The 17,638-nt window shown below is 47.1% G+C and overlaps 1 long non-coding RNA gene across 1 annotated transcript in view; it reads right to left on the bottom strand.

Annotated features, from left to right (window-relative positions):
* Positions 1-5,585: 5,585 nt before the first annotated feature.
* LOC126323919 (uncharacterized) overlaps positions 5,586-17,638 on the bottom strand; it is a 41,399-nt gene continuing 29,346 nt past the window's right edge. Inside the window, exon 4 of the long non-coding RNA XR_007559751.1 lies at positions 5,586-6,433. This is a non-coding gene — a long non-coding RNA (uncharacterized LOC126323919). The remainder of the gene's footprint in view (positions 6,434-17,638) is intronic.

The raw sequence follows: 17,638 nt of genomic DNA, 5'->3' as shown, positions 1-17,638 counted from the left end.
GCGGATGGAGCGAGATCTGTAGAAGTACGGTTGTAACTGCAGTACCGTGCTTCTACGGATCACGCCCCGTCTGCTGCCACCAGAAGCCATAATGTACTGCCATTAAGCCTGAAGATAGTCTGAAGTAGGCGCCGATACCGGTTGCTAAAAAAGTAAAAAATAAAAAAAACTGAAAACGGGATGGAGACCTTTTATTTGATTTTTAGCATTTTCTACCGACCGCTTTGCTCCAGTAACAGAATGATTTGTAAAATTTTCGACAGCGTTATTTCCGTTCACCTTTCCATTCAAATGGAAACTAGCTTCATTGCTGAAGAAAGTGATAGTTCAAGGTTCTCCTGGTGTGTGCGTCTTTCTTCAGACCATTCACAGGACACGTACTCACCTGTCAGTATCATGACAGTGGAGTTGCTGCACAAGGTAGATCTGATAGGGATGGAAATGATCAAAGGACAGTATCCTGGAGCCCGCTTTCCTGTGCCACCTTCCTTCTTGACCGAGTCAGACTCACTGTCGCCTTTGCTAGCACAGCTGCTGACTCTGAATTCCACGTTGCTGTGCGTGGCCACGTGGAACGTGAACATTGCCTACTTGCACCGTTTCTTTAAACAGCCCATCAGTCTGTGATTAGGCTTAAGTTTGTTTGGGCGTTGCCTGCTGCTTCCTATTGACTCATGTCAGCCATATGTATGAGAACCACTTCCGTCTGCTCCTGGTGCGTGTGGTTCGTTGTACGAGTGACTACGGAACAGAACAGAACCACACAAAATGGCTATGGTAACTGGCACAGGCTTAATACCTTTCTGTCGCACTATGTTAATCAGCTGTCTCACAGACAACCAGCGATGCATTCGGTTAATCATTCCGGCGGTGTGGTCGTGGTGGATCATTCTTCTCTTTGTAGTTTTCGCTATCTCCAGTAATACCGGATTTGTCCTGTGGGTCTTCACCCCGTACGCAGGGTGTTTTTTTAACCCAAGACAACGAAATATCTCGAGAACGACGCATCGTACGAATAAAATGTTCAAGGTGGAAAGTTAATCTTAGTAAAGGGAACATCAATCGTTGCTACAACTGGCCACCTCCTAGACACCCGTCCTACGTGGGCAGGGTCAACTTCGTATTCTCAAATGGAACCTCGATCTCCCATTTTTATTGCATATTTGAATTCTAGACCCGGATTTTATGCATGCAGATCCTCGGTTGACGGCGAGAGTGACTGGGGCAGATGTGAATTCGGGTCATGCCACTGTTAATCAGAGACCAAACACCAAAGGCAATTGGGAACTGCATTGCTACAATGTGTTTTGTAATATAACAATTTCAGTAAACTGGTTTTTGGTCTATAACATTTACTCAAACCAGTGTTTCACATTCGTGCCAGATGGCGCTGTAATCGACAAATATCATGTCTGCCAGTTTTTGACAAAGATACATTGAATCACTATTTCAGTGGTCGCGGGGTTGGCAGAGTTGGTCCGGCAAAGTGGTGTGGCAGATCATCCGACCTGAAATTGCTCGATTTTTTGTTGTGGGGTTATAGGAAGGACGCAGTCTACACAAAAGTACCAATTATTCGAGAGAACATGATAGACCGTGTCAGAAATGGTTACGCAATTTTCCAGTGGATGTGCTTTTAAGATGAGTACATACATTTCACGCACAATGCCACCTTAACCAGCACCACCTCCTTCCTCTTACCCAATGTGGCTTCTGGCCTTCCTTCTCCGCCGACGACCAGCTCCTTAACCTTACCAATCTTCTTTCCCTCCAACTTAACTCCTGTCGCTCCTCTATCTTTGTTTCCCTTGATCTCCAGAACGCCTATGACCATGTCTGGCATCCCGGGCTCCTCTTCAAACTTCAGACCTATGCCCTCCCCATCAACTTCGTCCGTCTCGTTGCTTCCTTCCTCTCCCATCGTCCCTCCTATGTGACTATCCACAATTCCAACTCCCGTACTTTCTACCCTTTTGCCGGCGTGCCCCAAGATTTTGTCCTTTCCCCTCTCCTCTATCTCCTGTACACTGCTGATATGCTCAAACCTCCCGCTCCTTTTCATCTTCTCCAGTTCGCTGATGACATCGCCTTCCTAGCCCTTTACCCTACCCTTCAACGGTCCCAACGTACCCTCCAAACCCACCTTGACCAATTCACCGCTTTGTGCAACCAGTGGTTCCTCCGTGTTAATCCCTCCAAGACCCAGGCGATCATCAAAGGCCACACCGCCCACTCCTTCCGCCTCCATGATTTCTACCTCACCATTTATGGCCATCCTATCCACCTCACTGCTACCCTCAAATACCTTGGCATCACACTCGACCGCCACCTCACCTGGACTCCCCATCTCCTTACCATTCAAAACAAAGCTCACAACCGCCTCCGCTTCCTGAAACTCCTGTCCGGATGTGGGGTCTGCATCCTTCCACCATCCTTCACAACTACAAATCCTTGATCCGCCCCATCCTCTGTTATGCCAGCATCGCTTGGATTTCCGCCCCTCCCCAGTTCTATAAAGCCCTCCAAATCCTCGAACACCATGTGCTCCGCCTCGCCTTCTGCATCTGCCTTCCATCCCCCACATGCATCCTCTACGACCTCATCCCCTTCCCCCACCTTCTCCTTTTCCTTGCACACTATATATTGTCCGCAGCTTTGATCCCCCTCACCTCCTGGTTTCTCCAATCCTCTCCACTCCCAACCAGTTGCCGCGCCTTTACCGTTGTGTCCCACCCTCTCTCCATCTCCACACCCTCCATTTCCTTTCCCAACACAACTTCCACTGTCTACCCCTCCCAGATAATGAGCTTCGCCCTGACATATTACCCTTCCTACCAACTCTAACCCCTTCCTCCTGCCTCCTCCTCAGGTCTCCCTTTCCTCCCCCTCCCTCCTCCCAAGTGGCTTCCCCCTCCTACTCCCCCGCCATCTCTTGTGCCTCCGTCCAGTGTCTCTGCGCTCCCTCCCGCCCTGCCTTCCCTCTTCCTCTCCTGCCCCATGTGTCTCCTGCCTCTCCGTGAACCCACTGATGCCCCTCCTCTCTTCATCCCGCCGCTTCCCCAGCTGCCACATGCTCTCCCCTCCTTTTCCATACTCTCTGACCTTTACCCCTGGCAGGTCCCACCTGGCAGTTTTATTCTTCATCGTGTGTGCTCCAAGTGGGTTTTAAGTGTGTTGTTCCGAGGTGTTTTTACTACTGTGGCCGACTTTTAACCTGTGCCTGCGCATACAGTGTCTTCTCTGTGTTTTAAGAATCACCAATTATGTTTTTTAACTTTCTGGTGACTTTTTTTAACTGTCCCCCATGAACGTCTCCATGTCAGTGTATATTTTACCTCCATTTTCTCCCCTTACTCTGTTTTATGTTCCCCTTTTTATCTCCTTATGTATGTATCATTTTATTCTTGTTTTAGTTGTAGTGTCACTCGGCTGACGAGCGGCAGATTATGCCGCTGACAGCCCTCCCCTGCCCATATGGGGCAGGGGAATGAAATCACAATAAAGAAAAAAAATTCACGCACAATTTAATAAACGTATCGAAATGGAAGGTCATCAGTTTGAGCATTTATTGTGAATTCCAGTTGTGGTGAGAGGTAAGGCGGCGCACCAAAATCGAGCATACCAATAGTGAGAGGCAAGGGGACTCACTGACATGAAGTACCCCAATGGGAACAGAAAACTAATACATCCACTTCGTTGTTCCTGGATCACACTAGACGCAGTTTCTAAGCAGTAAATGAAACGGCTAAGCGTATTGTACTGTACAATCAATTTTACAGCATTAAAGTAAATTTAGAACATCAGTATCAACCGTTAGGACATAAAAGTTTAATATACCGGGTGGTCAAAAAGTCAGTATAAATTTGAAAACGTAATAAACCATGGAACAATGTAGATAGAGACGTTAAAATTGACACACGTGCTTGGAATGACATGGGGTTTTGTTAGAACCACCCCATATTGCTACATGCATGAAAGATCTGTTGCGCGCGTCGTTTGGTGATGATCGTGTGCTCAGCCGCCACTTTCGTCATGCTTGGCCTCCCAGGTCCCCAGACCTCAGTCCGTGCGATTATTGGCTTTGGGGTTAGGTGAAGTCGCAAGTGTATCGTGATCGACCGACATTTCTAGGGATGCTGAAAGACAACATCCGACGCCAATGCCTCACCATAACTCCGGACATGCTTTGCAGTGCTGTTCACAACATAATTCCTCGACTACAGCAATTGTTGAGGATGATGGTGGACGTATTGAGCTTTTCCTGTAAAGAACATAATCTTTGCTTTGTCTTACTTTGTTATGCTAATTTATTCTGATCAGATGAAGCCCCATCTGTCAGACATTTTTTGAACTTTTGTATTTCTTTGGTTCTAATAAAACCCCGTCTCATTCCAAGCATGTGTGTCAATTTGTATACTGACTTTTTGTTCACCCGGTACATCGCAAATGAAATGTAGAATCAAATGCGTCCGTAATCACAAACACACGCGCACTTGATATTTGTCGATTACAGCGCTATCTACCACGGATGTAAAACAATGGTTTGAGTAAACGGTAGGTATTTTTTGGCGTAGAATCCGGTGTAATAGAAATGGGGGATCCCCACTTGTAAATATGAAGTTGATGGGGTGGCCGGCTGTATATGTCCCCTTTATTAATATTAAATTTTCACCTAAACCTTTTTTTATATACGACGCGTCGTTTTCGAGATATTTAGTTGTCTCAAGTTAAAATAAATACCCTGTATATGAAGTCCCGGTGGTGTGAGGATATTCTGTCAAGTCTCTTAAGAATGGTTGTTTACCCAAGCATAAATATACAGAGAGATGTTTTATTCCGCACATTAGCGGTTGGGATCAAGACGATCTATTGCAGGGGCATCCAAACTACGGCCGCCGGGCCGAAACCGGCCCGCGACGGCCGGCAAACCGGCCCGCGTTAGCTGGCCGGACATCCCCGGTATCCGGCCCGCCAAATATTTGAGGTGGTACCTATACTACCAATAATTGAGTTTCGAGGCCTATCGCGACCAATACACCGCGACATTGGCTCTGCTACTCGCTACAAGACTACACAACAAAACTTATTGTTGCGCTTCTTGAAATAACAATGCGTTGACATACTCTGCCTATGTTACGTCTAGCAGTAATAGTGTTGCTAGCGATGATTTTGAGATTTCCTTAACTTTGGTGGACGCTTTCGTGAAGAATTTGCAGTGACATACTTTTTTTGTCGGTGAAATTCGCCAGAATAAAATACTCTAGAATTTCGGTCAGGTATGTCCACCAATTAAAATTATGTAATTAAATAAAAATCATAGTTCGTTTCAGTGTTAGCTATTCCCACAACCTTAGATTTTTGCGATTTCATCTTTCCTTTAGCCTAACATTACGGTGATCGTGGAGTGCTATGGTGCTTTAATCCCACTAGGTAGATCTTGGCCCTTATGACTTCGTGGAGGAGTCAATGTGGCGCGCGGACTAAAAAGTTTGGAGACCCCTGACCTATTGCATTGAAACAGACCTCGGGAGCCATCTTGCGGGAGGAAAGGAACGATGCAAGGTAGAAATAAAGAATCGAATACATATTTTTTGCAGTTTTTTATTCCATAAAACTGGAACGTACAGGGCGATGAAGATTTAGTGTGGGACACCACTGGTGTAGTAGTTGCGAGAAGTTTCGTACGAGAACCTGAGTGTGGGATGGCATCCAGCAGCGAGTGTGTAGTAAGTGGGATATGGATCGAGGGGTAATGGGTAAGAGAAAAATAAGGAAGGTAATGGACGTGGACGGTGGTTTGGGGAAACAACGAGGATGACAAATTTTGGAAAGGAGAGGGGAGAGGGCGAGGGGGAAAAGGACGGAATTGTCGTCGACGATGGGAGCCGTCGGGCGACCACGGGGCGGGCAGCTGTCTCGTGATCTGACGTGGCCCCCATCAGGAGCTCCGCTATCCAGCAGTGCACAGTCCGCCGGAAGCGGCTTCCGACACCCAGCCTCTACTGTGCGCTGGGAAGTTGGGGCTGCGCCAAGGCTTCCACCGCCTCATCGGCGGCCTGCTGGCCCTCAGCCGGCCGCCGCCGAGTAGTTTCGGCGACTGACGAAGTGTCGCCGCCGCGGGAACAGAGTGGTCCGCGTCCGCCAGCCACCAGCTGAGATGTGCCCCGGTCCGCTGCACCGCGTGCTTCTGCCAGACGTCGACCTCGAGGCCCAGAGTCACTCCTTCACCGCGAAACAGTTTGTAGCGTAAAGGTAAGTTTTGGAGTCTTGTTGGGGCCCACTCACGAGATGTCCCTCCCTGCGGTTGCACGAGGGGTCCGTCGGCGTGAGAGAGCCTCGGCTGCGTCGCCCTCCGCCGGCGGCGGCGCCGAGGCCCCGGCGTGGCAGCTGCTCACGGCGCAGGCAGCCCATCCTGCGCAGCCGCGCGTCCTTCCTGCCAACAGCCAGCGCGCGCTCTTCACTAACACGGCTCGCACCACTAGAATCATTTGCAGCTAAATAAATAAAACGTAAGTTTTTAGAATGAGATTTTCACTCTGCAGCGGAGTGTGCGCTGATATGGAAACTTCCTGGCAGATTAAAACTGTGTGCCGCACCGAGACTCGAACTCGGGATCTTTGCCTTTCGCGAGCAAGTGCTCTACCATTTGAGCTACCCAAGCACGACTCAAGCCCCGTCCTCACAGCTTTACTTCCGCCAGTACCTCGTCTCCTTGTTTTCAAACTTCACAGAAGCTCTCCTGCGAACCTTGCATTACTAGCAGGAGCACGCGAAAGGCAAAGGCAAAGGCGAAAGGCAAAGGTCCCGAGTTCGAATTTCGGTTCCGGCACTCAGTTTTAATCTGCCAGCAAGTTTAATAAGTTGTTAGTATTGTAAGTTCTTAAATCGGTCTAAGAAGTATAAAAAATAATTTCTCCTAGCCCCATTCATAACCCCCCCCCCCCCCCCAATCCCATGCAGAATGTTCCCAAAATTCGTGTTCACGAATTTTGAATAGATATGAAAATACTTGCAAGATTTATAACGAAAACTCTGGGGTGCATGCACTTGTTAGGATAGATAATAGCTAGGAGGTGATGATGATGAGGTTTGGTTTCTGGGGCGCTCAACAGTGCCGTCATCAGCCCCGTACAGAGACCCAATCTTAATCACTTTCACGAATGATGAGGACAACACAGGCACCCAGTCCCCGGGCAGAGAAAAATCCCCAACCCGGGACCCCGCGATCCTGAGGCAGCAACACTAACCACTAGACCACAAACTGCGGAGGTGAAATACCCATGCATCAATTATGTGTACTGCGTGTGTCCTACAGTTTTCGTTATACAGAGTGGTCCATTGATCGTGACCGGGCTAAATATCTCACGATATAAGCGTCAAACGAAAAAACAACAAAGAACGAAACTTGTCTAGCTTGAAGGGGGAAACCAGATGGCGCTATGGTTAGCCCGCTAGATGGCGCTGCCCTAGGTCAAACGGATATCAACTGGGTTTTTTAAAAATAGGAACCCCCATTTTTATTTCATATTCGTGTAATACGTAAAGAAATATGAATGTTTTTGTTGGGCCACTTTTTTCGCTTTGTGATAGATGGCGCTGTAATAGTCACAAACTTACAAATACGTTGTATCACGCAACGTTCCGCCAGTGCGGACGGTATTTGCTTCGTCATACATTACCCGTGTTAAAATGGACCGTTTACCAATTGCGGAAAGGTCGATATCGTGTTGATGTATGGCTGTTGTGATCAAAATGCCTAAAGGGCGTGTGCTATGTATGGTGCTCGGTATCCTGGACGACATCATCCAACTGTCCGGACCGTTCGCCGGATAGTTACGTTATTTAAGGAAACAGGAAGTGTTCAGCCACATGTGAAACGTCACCCACGACCTGCAACAAATGATGATGCACGAGTAGGTGTTTCAGCTGCTGTCGCGGCTAATCCGCACATCAGTAGCAGACAAATTGCGCGAGAATCGGGAATCTCAAAAACGTCGGTGTTTAGAATGCTACATCAACATCGACTGTACTCGTACCACATTTCTGTGCACCAGGAATTGTATGGTGACGAATTTGAACGTCGTGTACAGTTCTGCCACTGGGCACAAGAGAAATTACGGGACGATGACAGATTTTTTGCACGCGTTCTACTTGGCGACGAAGCGTCATTAACCAACAGCGGTAACGTAAACCGTCATAATATACACTACTGGGCAACGGAAAATCGACGATGGCTGCGACAAGTGGAACAGTAGCGACCTTGGCGGGTTAATGTATGGTGCGGCATTATGGGAGGAAGGGTAATTGGCCTGCCTCCATTTTATCGATAACAGTCTAAATAGTTCAATGTATGCTGATTTCCTATGTAATGTTCAACCGATGTTACTACAAGATGTTTCACTACATGGCAGAATGGCGATGTACTTGCAACATGATGGATGCCCGGCACATAGCTCGCGTGCGGTTGAAGCGGTATTGAATAGCATGTTTCATGACAGGTGGATTGGTCGTCGAAGCACCATACCATGGCCCGCACGTTCAGCGGATCTGACGTCGTCGGATTTCTTTCTGTGGGGAAAGTTGAAGGATATTTGCTATCGTGATCCACTGACAACGCCTGACAACATGCGTCAGCGCATTGTCAATGCATGTGCGAACATTACGCAAGCCTAAGTACTCGCTGTTGAGAGGAATGTCGTTACACGTATTGCCAAATGCATTGAGGTTGACGGACATCATTTTGAGCATTTATTGCACTAATGTGGTATTTACAGGTAATCACGCTGTGACAGCATGCGTTCTCAGAAGTGATAAGTTCACAAAGGTACATGTATCACATTGGAACAACCGAAAGAAAATGTTCAAACGTAGCTGCGTTCTGTAATTTAATTAAAAACCTACCTGTTACCAACTGTTCGTCTAAAATTGTGAGCCATATGTCTGTGACTATTACAGCGCCATCTATCACAAAGCGAAAAATGTGTTCCAAGTAAAACATTCATATTTCTTTACGTATTACACGAATATGTAAAAAAAATGGGAGTTGCTATCTAAAAAAAAAAAAACGCAGTTGATATCCGTTTGACCTATGCCAGCGCCATTTAAGGGGCCAACCATAGCGCCATCTGGTTTCTCCCTTCAAGCTAGACAAGTTTCGTTCTTTGTAGTTTTTTCGTTTGACGCTTATTTCGTGAGATATTTGGCCCGGTCACGATCAATGGACCACCTTGCATACCTTACAAGTATTGTCACCTTTATTAAAAATTCGCCAACACAAGTTTTATGGACCAGGGCCATCTCTATGGGTTTAGCTATCTCTCTAGGGCAACCAAGTGAAGCTGTCATCAATTGGAAGATGACTTTGTATACCGCAATGCTTTACTAGGCACGGCCCTGATGGGGATGGTAAGCCTTTGCCTTCCTTTGACCTTTTAACTGACCTACTCAGTCACATAGAGGGGGGACCTACACATTAATGCGTTTTCTAAAAACCAGTGTAAGATTTGTTTTTACTTATAATTTTATACTTTTTAGTATAATTTAAAAAGATGTGTTAAAATTCTATTTTTATTTAAGTAATTATTTTCTGTTTTTGTCTTGTATGTGTGAAATGCCTCAATATATTCCAAACATTTTGATGAGATTGTATATATTTTTAATACATAGCCGCTATTGTTTCATGAAGTACCGATAGGTGTCGACGCTATATGTAGCTTTCAAAATGTCGTCTGTAACGGAGATGCGTACCTTGCAAAGAACTGTTATTGAGTTACTTTTCGCTCAAAACCAGAGCATCGCAGGTACTCATAGGTGCTTGCAGAATGTCTACGGGGACCTAGCAGTGCACAAAACAACGATGAGTGGTTCGGCGAGTAGTCTGTCATCATCGTTACAAGGTTGCGCAGACTCGTCCAATCTTCCGCGAGCAGGCCGGCTGCACCCATCTGTGACTCCGGCAGTGTTGGAACGTGACGACTCTCTCATTTGAAGTGATCGCAGTCAAGCTCCTCGCTGCACAACTGGAGGTCTCTCTAGGTAGGGCTGACACACTCTACCACCAGGTGGGGCACCTGTTCTCGGAAGTGTGTGCCTCGCCGCCCAACAGAAGACCATAAAGGACAACGAAAAACCATCTGTGTTCCGTTGATACCGCATTACGACACTGATCGTGACAATGATATTGTCGAACGTCGTCACAGGCGATGAAAGATGGGTTCGTCACTTCGAACTGAAAAAAAAAAAAACGGCAATCCATGGAGTGTCGCCACACCATCTCTCCTCCGAAGAAAAAATTCAAAGCCGCAGCCTCAACCGGTAAAGCCATAGCGACGGTCTTCTACGACTGTGGAGGCGTTATTCTGATTCATGTCCTCCCTCATGACGGTTCAAATGGCTCTGAGCACTATGGGACTTAACATCTATGGTCATCAGTCCCCTAGAACTTAGAACTACTTAAACCTAACTAACCTAAGGACGTCACACAACACCCAGTCATCTCCCTCATGATGCAATGATCAAATCTGCAGTGTATCGTTCTACCCTCAGGAAACTGAAGAAACGACTTCAATGAGCTCGTCGCTACAAAAATGCAAACGAACTTCTCCCCCTCCATGTCAACGCAAGGTCTCAAGTAAGTCTGCGCACCCAGGAGAAGCTCACAAAATTTCATTGGACTGTTCTTCATCATCCAGTCCACAGCACAGATCTCGCACCTTCCGACTTCCATCTGTTTGGCTCCAATGATGGACGCCCTCTGCAGGAAGCAGTTTGTGGATGGTGGGGAGGCTATTGATGCAGCAAGACGTTGCCTCCGACGTCGACCAGTAGAGTATTATCATGCGGGCACACAGGCACTGTCAGTGAGATGGGGTAAGACCGTCACATTGAACGGAGATTATGTTGAAAAATAGGGTTTTGTAGCCAAAAGAGTGGGGAATAAGATGGTGTATTCGAATCTTGAATAAAACCAACCTGTTTTCAAAAAATAATGTGTGACCTCGTATATTACTTATTAAACGCCTCTTGCACTAGCTTTGCACCCCACCTTTGTCCGTGTATTCAGATCACATATTGCAGACATCATTTGTTCCCACCCTCTCTGTCAATCTCTTCTTCCCGCCTCCCACTGCTCAGCTACGCCTGTCCCCGCTCGCATACCGCCTGGAACACCTTCCAATATTGACTGCACAATTTGCTGACTCTGCAGTGCAGCCGAGATGTCCGGTGTTGCCAATGTTTTGCACCCCCCCCCCTCACCCCCACCCCCCTCTCCATCGAACAAATCGGCAAGAAAGCGAGTAGCCACTGAATCGTCATTCAATTCTGAGCTATATTCAGAAGTTAATTTATAATCATTTGCAAAATTTGGACCAAAGAGACAGACTGACAAGATCATACCCTAATAAAAACCTGTTAAAAATGGATCTGAACTATAGCTGCATGCAAGCAAGGAGGTGGCTTTGTGATGTCTCCTATATCCACACCTACATCCACATTCCACAACCACACTTAGTGGGTGTAACAGGAAGTGCTTTGTGTGCCACTGTCATACTACCCCCCCCCCCCCCCCCCCCCGCCCCTCTTGTCCTGTTCCAGTCCAAATGGTGCCCAGCAAGAATGATTAGTCCTGTAGGGACGTGCGCACACTAAACCACTGTGTCATGCACAACGCCTCTTTTCTAACGTTTTTCTAATTGGAGGTGACTGAGCATCTCTGTGACACTGTCACAATTACTATGGAAACCTGTAACGAAACATGCTGCTCTTGTTTGGATTTTTTTTCAGTCCTCTCTGGGATTGACCCGCCGGCATAGCTGTACGCTTTAGCACGCCGGTTTTGGGATTCAAGGAAGCACGCCAGCCCAAGATCGAATCCGCGCGACTGATTAACGATGAGGGCTGGTAAGTGGGCCAGTCTGGATGTGATTTTTAGGTAGCTTCCCACATCCGACTACGTGAATACCGGGCTAGTACCCAAGTCCCGCCACAGTTACAGAATTTGGTTCAAATGGCTCTAAGTACTATGGGACTTAACGTCTAAGGTCATCAGTCCCTTAGACTTAGACCTACTTAAACCTAACTAACCTAAGAAGATCATATACATCCATGGCCGAGGCAGGATGTGAACCTGCGACCACAGCAGCAGCGCGGTTCCGGACTGAAGCGCCTAAAACCGCTAGGCCACAGCGGCCGGCACAGAATTTGGAAACACTTCGTAAACATTCGCTGGCTTTCACGTGGGATAACATAAACGCAAACATTTGGTGTCACAAATTCCGTCTTTGACAGGGGAAAGGAAGAGGTGGCGACAGGGAGGGATTATATTAGTAATATTGCCCCATAATTAACATGCTGATGCCGTGCGGATAAGGGATAAAGGTTAGAGTCCTTTCTGGTATGGATGCCAGATAGCCGAACAGTATTTAAGAACATCGGTCACACACGTGCTTTGTAAGCTAAGGTGTACCTCCTTCGTGGATCACACTTCCTGAGGTTTCTTCCAATGGATCACCGTCTGGCATCTGCCTTTCCTATGATTCGTTTTATGTGCATGTTCCACTTTAAATCGCTCTGTACACATGCTTCTAGATAATTAATGGATGTTACTTCTTCCATTTCCTGTTCTGAAATCATTGTTGTTGTTGTTGTGGTCTTCAGCCCTGAGGCTGGTTTGATGCAGCTCTCCATGTGCAAGCTTCTTCATCGCCCAGTAGCTACTGCAACCTACATCCTTCTGTATCTGTTTGGTGTATTCATCTCTTGGTCTCCCTCTTCGATTTTTACCCTCCACGCTGCCCTCCAATACCAAATTGGTAATCCCTTGATGCCTCAGAACATGTCCTACAAACCGATCCCTTCTTCTTGTCAAGTTGTGCCACAAACTTCTCGTCTCCCCAATCCTACTCAGTACTTCCTCATTAGTTATGTGATCTACCCATCTAATCTTCAGCATTCTTCTGTAGCACCACATTTCAAAAGCTTCTATTCTCTTCTTGTCCAAACTATTTATCGTCCATGTTTCACTTCCATACATAGCTACACTCCATACAAAGGCTTTCAGAAACCACTTCCTGACACTTAAATCTATACTCGATGTTAACAAATTTCTCTTCTCCAGAAATGCTTTCCTAGTCATTGCCAGTCTACATTTTATATCCTCTCTACTTCGACCATCATCAGTTATTTTGCTCCCCAAACAGTTAAGTGTCTCATTCCCTAATATAATTCCCTCAGCATCACCTGACTTAATTTGGCTACATTCCATTATCCTCGTTTTGCTTTTGTTGATGTTGATCTTATACCCTCATTTCAAGACACTATCCATTCCGTTCAACTGCTCTTCCAAGTCCTTTGCTGTCTCTGACAGAAGTACAAAGTCATCGGCGAACCTCAAAGTTTTTATTTCTTCTCCGTGGATTCCTTCACTGCTTGCTCAATATAGAGATTGAATAACATCGGGGAGAGGCTACAACCCTGTCTCACTCCCTTCCCAACCACTGCTTCCCTTTCATGTCCCTCGACTCTTATAACTGCCATCTAGTTTCTGTACAAATTGTAAATAGCTTTTCGCTTTCTGTATTTTACCCCTGCCACCTTCAGAATTTGGAAGAGAGTATTCCAGTCAGCATTGTCAAAAGCTTTCTCTAAGTCTACAAATGCTAGAAACGTAGGTTTGCCTTTCCTAAATCTAGCTTCTAAGATAAGTCGTAGGGTCAGTATTGCCTCACGTGTTCCAATATTTCTACGGAATCCAAGCTGATCTTCCCCGAGGTCGGCTTCTACCAGTTTTTCCATTCGTCTGTAAAGAATTCGCGTTACTATTTGAAATCGTATAATCACACAATAATGAGGCTTTCTGCCTATTTATATGCAATACGTTACATTTGTTTATGATGAATGTCAGCTACCAATCCGTGCATCAAGCTTTAAGTCTTGCTGCATTCTGGTAAAATTTTCAAGCGATGCAGTTGTATGTATATAGCATCATCTGCGAACAGCCTCATAAAGCTTCCGACGTCATTCACTAAATCGTTTATATGTATAGTGAAAAGTAATGATTCTGTAACACTATGCCGGGGAACGCCCGAAGTTACTTTTACATCTGAAGATGTCACTCCGTTTAAACCTTCTGTGTTCTATTTGTTACGAACTCTTCAGTCGAGTTACAATGCTGGTCTGATATTCCGTAATGTTGCAGTTTGTTCATTAGCCAACAATGCTGAACAGTATCAAACGTCTTTCGGAAGCCGCGAAACACGGCATCAAATACGGCCCAGTATCTGTTGCTTTTTTAGTCTTGCGGACGAACAGAGCGAGTTGGGTTCACGCGATTATTCTTCATATAATCCGTGCAGAGTTCTACGGAGCTTTTCAGTCTCCGGAAATGTCAAAATACTCGACAATAAAACGTGTTCTGAAATTCTACAACAGACTGACGACAGCGATATAGGCCTATAGCTGTGTACCCCTCTTCGACGAAGCCTCTTGCGAACGGGAATCACCTGCGAATTTTTCTAATCACTAGGAGCACTGCTTAGGGAGTGCTGTGTCGTTCGAACAAGACACAACAATTACAAAAGCACCACAGGCGCAAAGTTACGAGCTGGTGCCAGTACCATACAGAGTCACCAATTGCGCGAGTTCCATCAGCGCCACGGAAGCGTTGAGAATGAAAATATCGACTTCGCCTCGGCCAGTTGCCGCCTGTGTACAATCCGCCAATGACAGGACGACAACGGACAGAAGCCTACTCGGAAGACAGAAGAGCAGCTCTCACCCTCTTCGTTATACACTCCTGGAAATGGAAAAAAGAACACATTGACACCGGTGTGTCAGACCCACCATACTTGCTCCGGACACTGCGAGAGGGCTGTACAAGCAATGATCACACGCACGGCACAGCGGACACACCAGGAACCGCGGTGTTGGCCGTCGAATGGCGCTAGCTGCGCAGCATTTGTGCACCGCCGCCGTCAGTGTCAGCCAGTTTGCCGTGGCATACGGAGCTCCATCACAGTCTGTAACACTGGTAGCATGCCGCGACAGCGTGGACGTGAACCGTATGTGCAGTTGACGGACTTTGGGCGAGGGCGTATAGTGGGCATGCGGGAGGCCGGGTGGACGTACCGCCGAATTGCTCAACACGTGGGTCGCGAGGTCTCCACAGTACATCGATGTTGTCGCCAGTGGTCGGCGGAAGGTGCACGTGCCCGTCGACCTGGGACCGGACCGCAGCGACGCACGGATGCACGCCAAGACCGTAGGATCCTACGCAGTGCCGTAGGGGACCGCACCGCCACTTACCAGCAAATTAGGGACACTGTTGCTCCTGGGGTATCGGCGAGGACCATTCGCAACCGTCTCCATGAAGCTGGGCTACGGTCCCGCACACCGTTAGGCCGTCTTCCGCTCACGCCCCAACATCGTGCAGCCCGCCCTCAGTGGTGTCGTGACAGGCGTGAATGGAGGGACAAATGGAGACGTGTCGTCTTCAGCGATGAGAGTCGCTTCTGCCTTGGTGCCAATGATGGTCGTATGCGTGTTTGGCGCCGTGCAGGTGAGCGCCACAATCAGGACTGCATACGACCGAGGCACACAGGGCCAACACCCGGCATCATGGTGTGGGGAGCGATCTCCTACACTGGCCGTACACCTCTGGTGATCGTCGAGGGGACATTGAATAGTGCACGGTACATCCAAACCGTCATCGAACCCATCGTTCTACCATTCCTAGACCGGCAAGGGAACTTGCTGTTCCAACAGGACAATGCACGTCCGCATGTATCCCGTGCCACCCAACGTGCTCTAGAAGGAGTAAGTCAACTACCCTGGCCAGCAAGATCTCCGGATCTGTCCCCCATTGAGCATGTTTGGGACTGGATGAAGCGTCGTCTCACGCGGTCTGCACGTCCAGCACGAAATCTGGTCCAATTGACTGCGCCAGGTGGAAATGGCATGGCAAGCCGTTCCACAGGACTACACCCAGCATGTCTATGATCGTCTCCATGGGAGAATAGCAGCCTGCATTGCTGCGAAAGGTGGATATACACTGTACTAGTGCCGACATTGTGCATGCTCTGTTGCCTGTGTCTATGTGCCTGTGGTTCTGTCAGTGTGATCATGTGATGTATCTGACCTCAGGAATGTGTCAATAAAGTTTCCCCTTTCTGGGACAATGAATTCACGGTGTTCTTATTTCAATTTCCAGGAGTGTAGATCATCGTCCAGGGCTGACTTTGAGGGGAACGTCGTTTAGTGAACTATGAGCAGACAGTTGTAAATTGCATTTGCTATGTACTGTGAAGTTGACTTACGATTATTTGCACTTAGCCATAGAGGGCTTCTTTTTGTGTTACATTACAAGCAGTGTTGCAGACTTCATATTTCAACTAGTCACACAAGCAAGTAAATCTTTTAACTCGTTTGTGTGACTTGGTTACTAATTTGTTGGAGTGCTGTCGAACCTTCGTTCTCCTATCCTGTTACCTGACCCTGGGGCATGGTTGGATAATAGTGACGGGAGAAATTGCCTTAGCGGTGTACTGCACCTGAAGCAGTTTCACCAACTCACAAACGCGGCCTACCATAACAACAGTGTCAGCGGGGCCTTTACAAAACAGGACGAGGGTTTAAAAAAAATGGCTCTGAGCACTATGGGACTTAACATCTATGGTCATCAGTCCCCTAGAACTTAGAACTACTTAAACCTAACTAACCTAAGGACAGCACACAACACCCAGCCATCACGTGGCAGAGAAAATCCCTGACCCCGCCGGGAATCGAACCCGGGAAACCGGGTGTGGGAAGCAAGAACGCTACCGCACGACCACGAGATGCGGGCGAGGAGGGTTTGGAAAAGAGACCTACGGTGAACTTCTGTTAGAAGAGGAGCCAATTTCTTACTCATAATCTATGTGGCATCATATAGGTATCCAGTCAAGTCCATTTGCCTTTACTCTGTTGAACAATATTAGTCGTTCTTCTGTCACGCAGTCACTTGATTTCAAAGTCTGTCGTTCCGATGTTCGTGTGGCAACTGAAAGGAGAAACTGCTGTATGATCTTTCTCACTGGAACAATTTAAGAAAAAGTAATTTTGTTAATTTGGCCTTCTCTCTGTCATTTCGTAGCCATTATGGTCACTGAGAGACCGGAAAGATGGCTTTGATTCGTTTACTGACTTAACATACGACTGTGGGCTCTGCACACAGAGAGACGGAGGATATATTGCAGCGTCGCCAGCGTACTTTCTATCTATTGTTACGAAATGGCAACACTTCGGGTAAGCGTCACGTTGGGCCACTGATTCTGCTTCTGACTGACCGTAGATGAATCTATATGCATGGAAGTCATCTCTTTCACGTCTTAATATGATATTTGTCGTGTTTGCTTTCTGTCGCCCACACTGAACAGTACAGTGGTTAAGTAACTTTACCGTATCTAACCAAACCTGCAAATCAACGCTAAATGCTGCAAAATATTCTACGCGTAGAATGATGCTATTGGCTGGAGCGTCACGTGATGTACTGTCCTTTGCCATTGCACATAGCTCCAGCACCCCACTTCTTATGTGCACATCACAACACAGGAGGGCAGAATCGATAAATTAAAAAAAAAACCGAGATCTCTGTTCTTGAGAA

The sequence above is a fragment of the Schistocerca gregaria genome, chromosome 2, assembly GCF_023897955.1.
Source record: "Schistocerca gregaria isolate iqSchGreg1 chromosome 2, iqSchGreg1.2, whole genome shotgun sequence".
NCBI lineage: Eukaryota > Metazoa > Arthropoda > Insecta > Orthoptera > Acrididae > Schistocerca > Schistocerca gregaria.
This window is presented reverse-complemented; position numbering and strand designations above follow the sequence as displayed.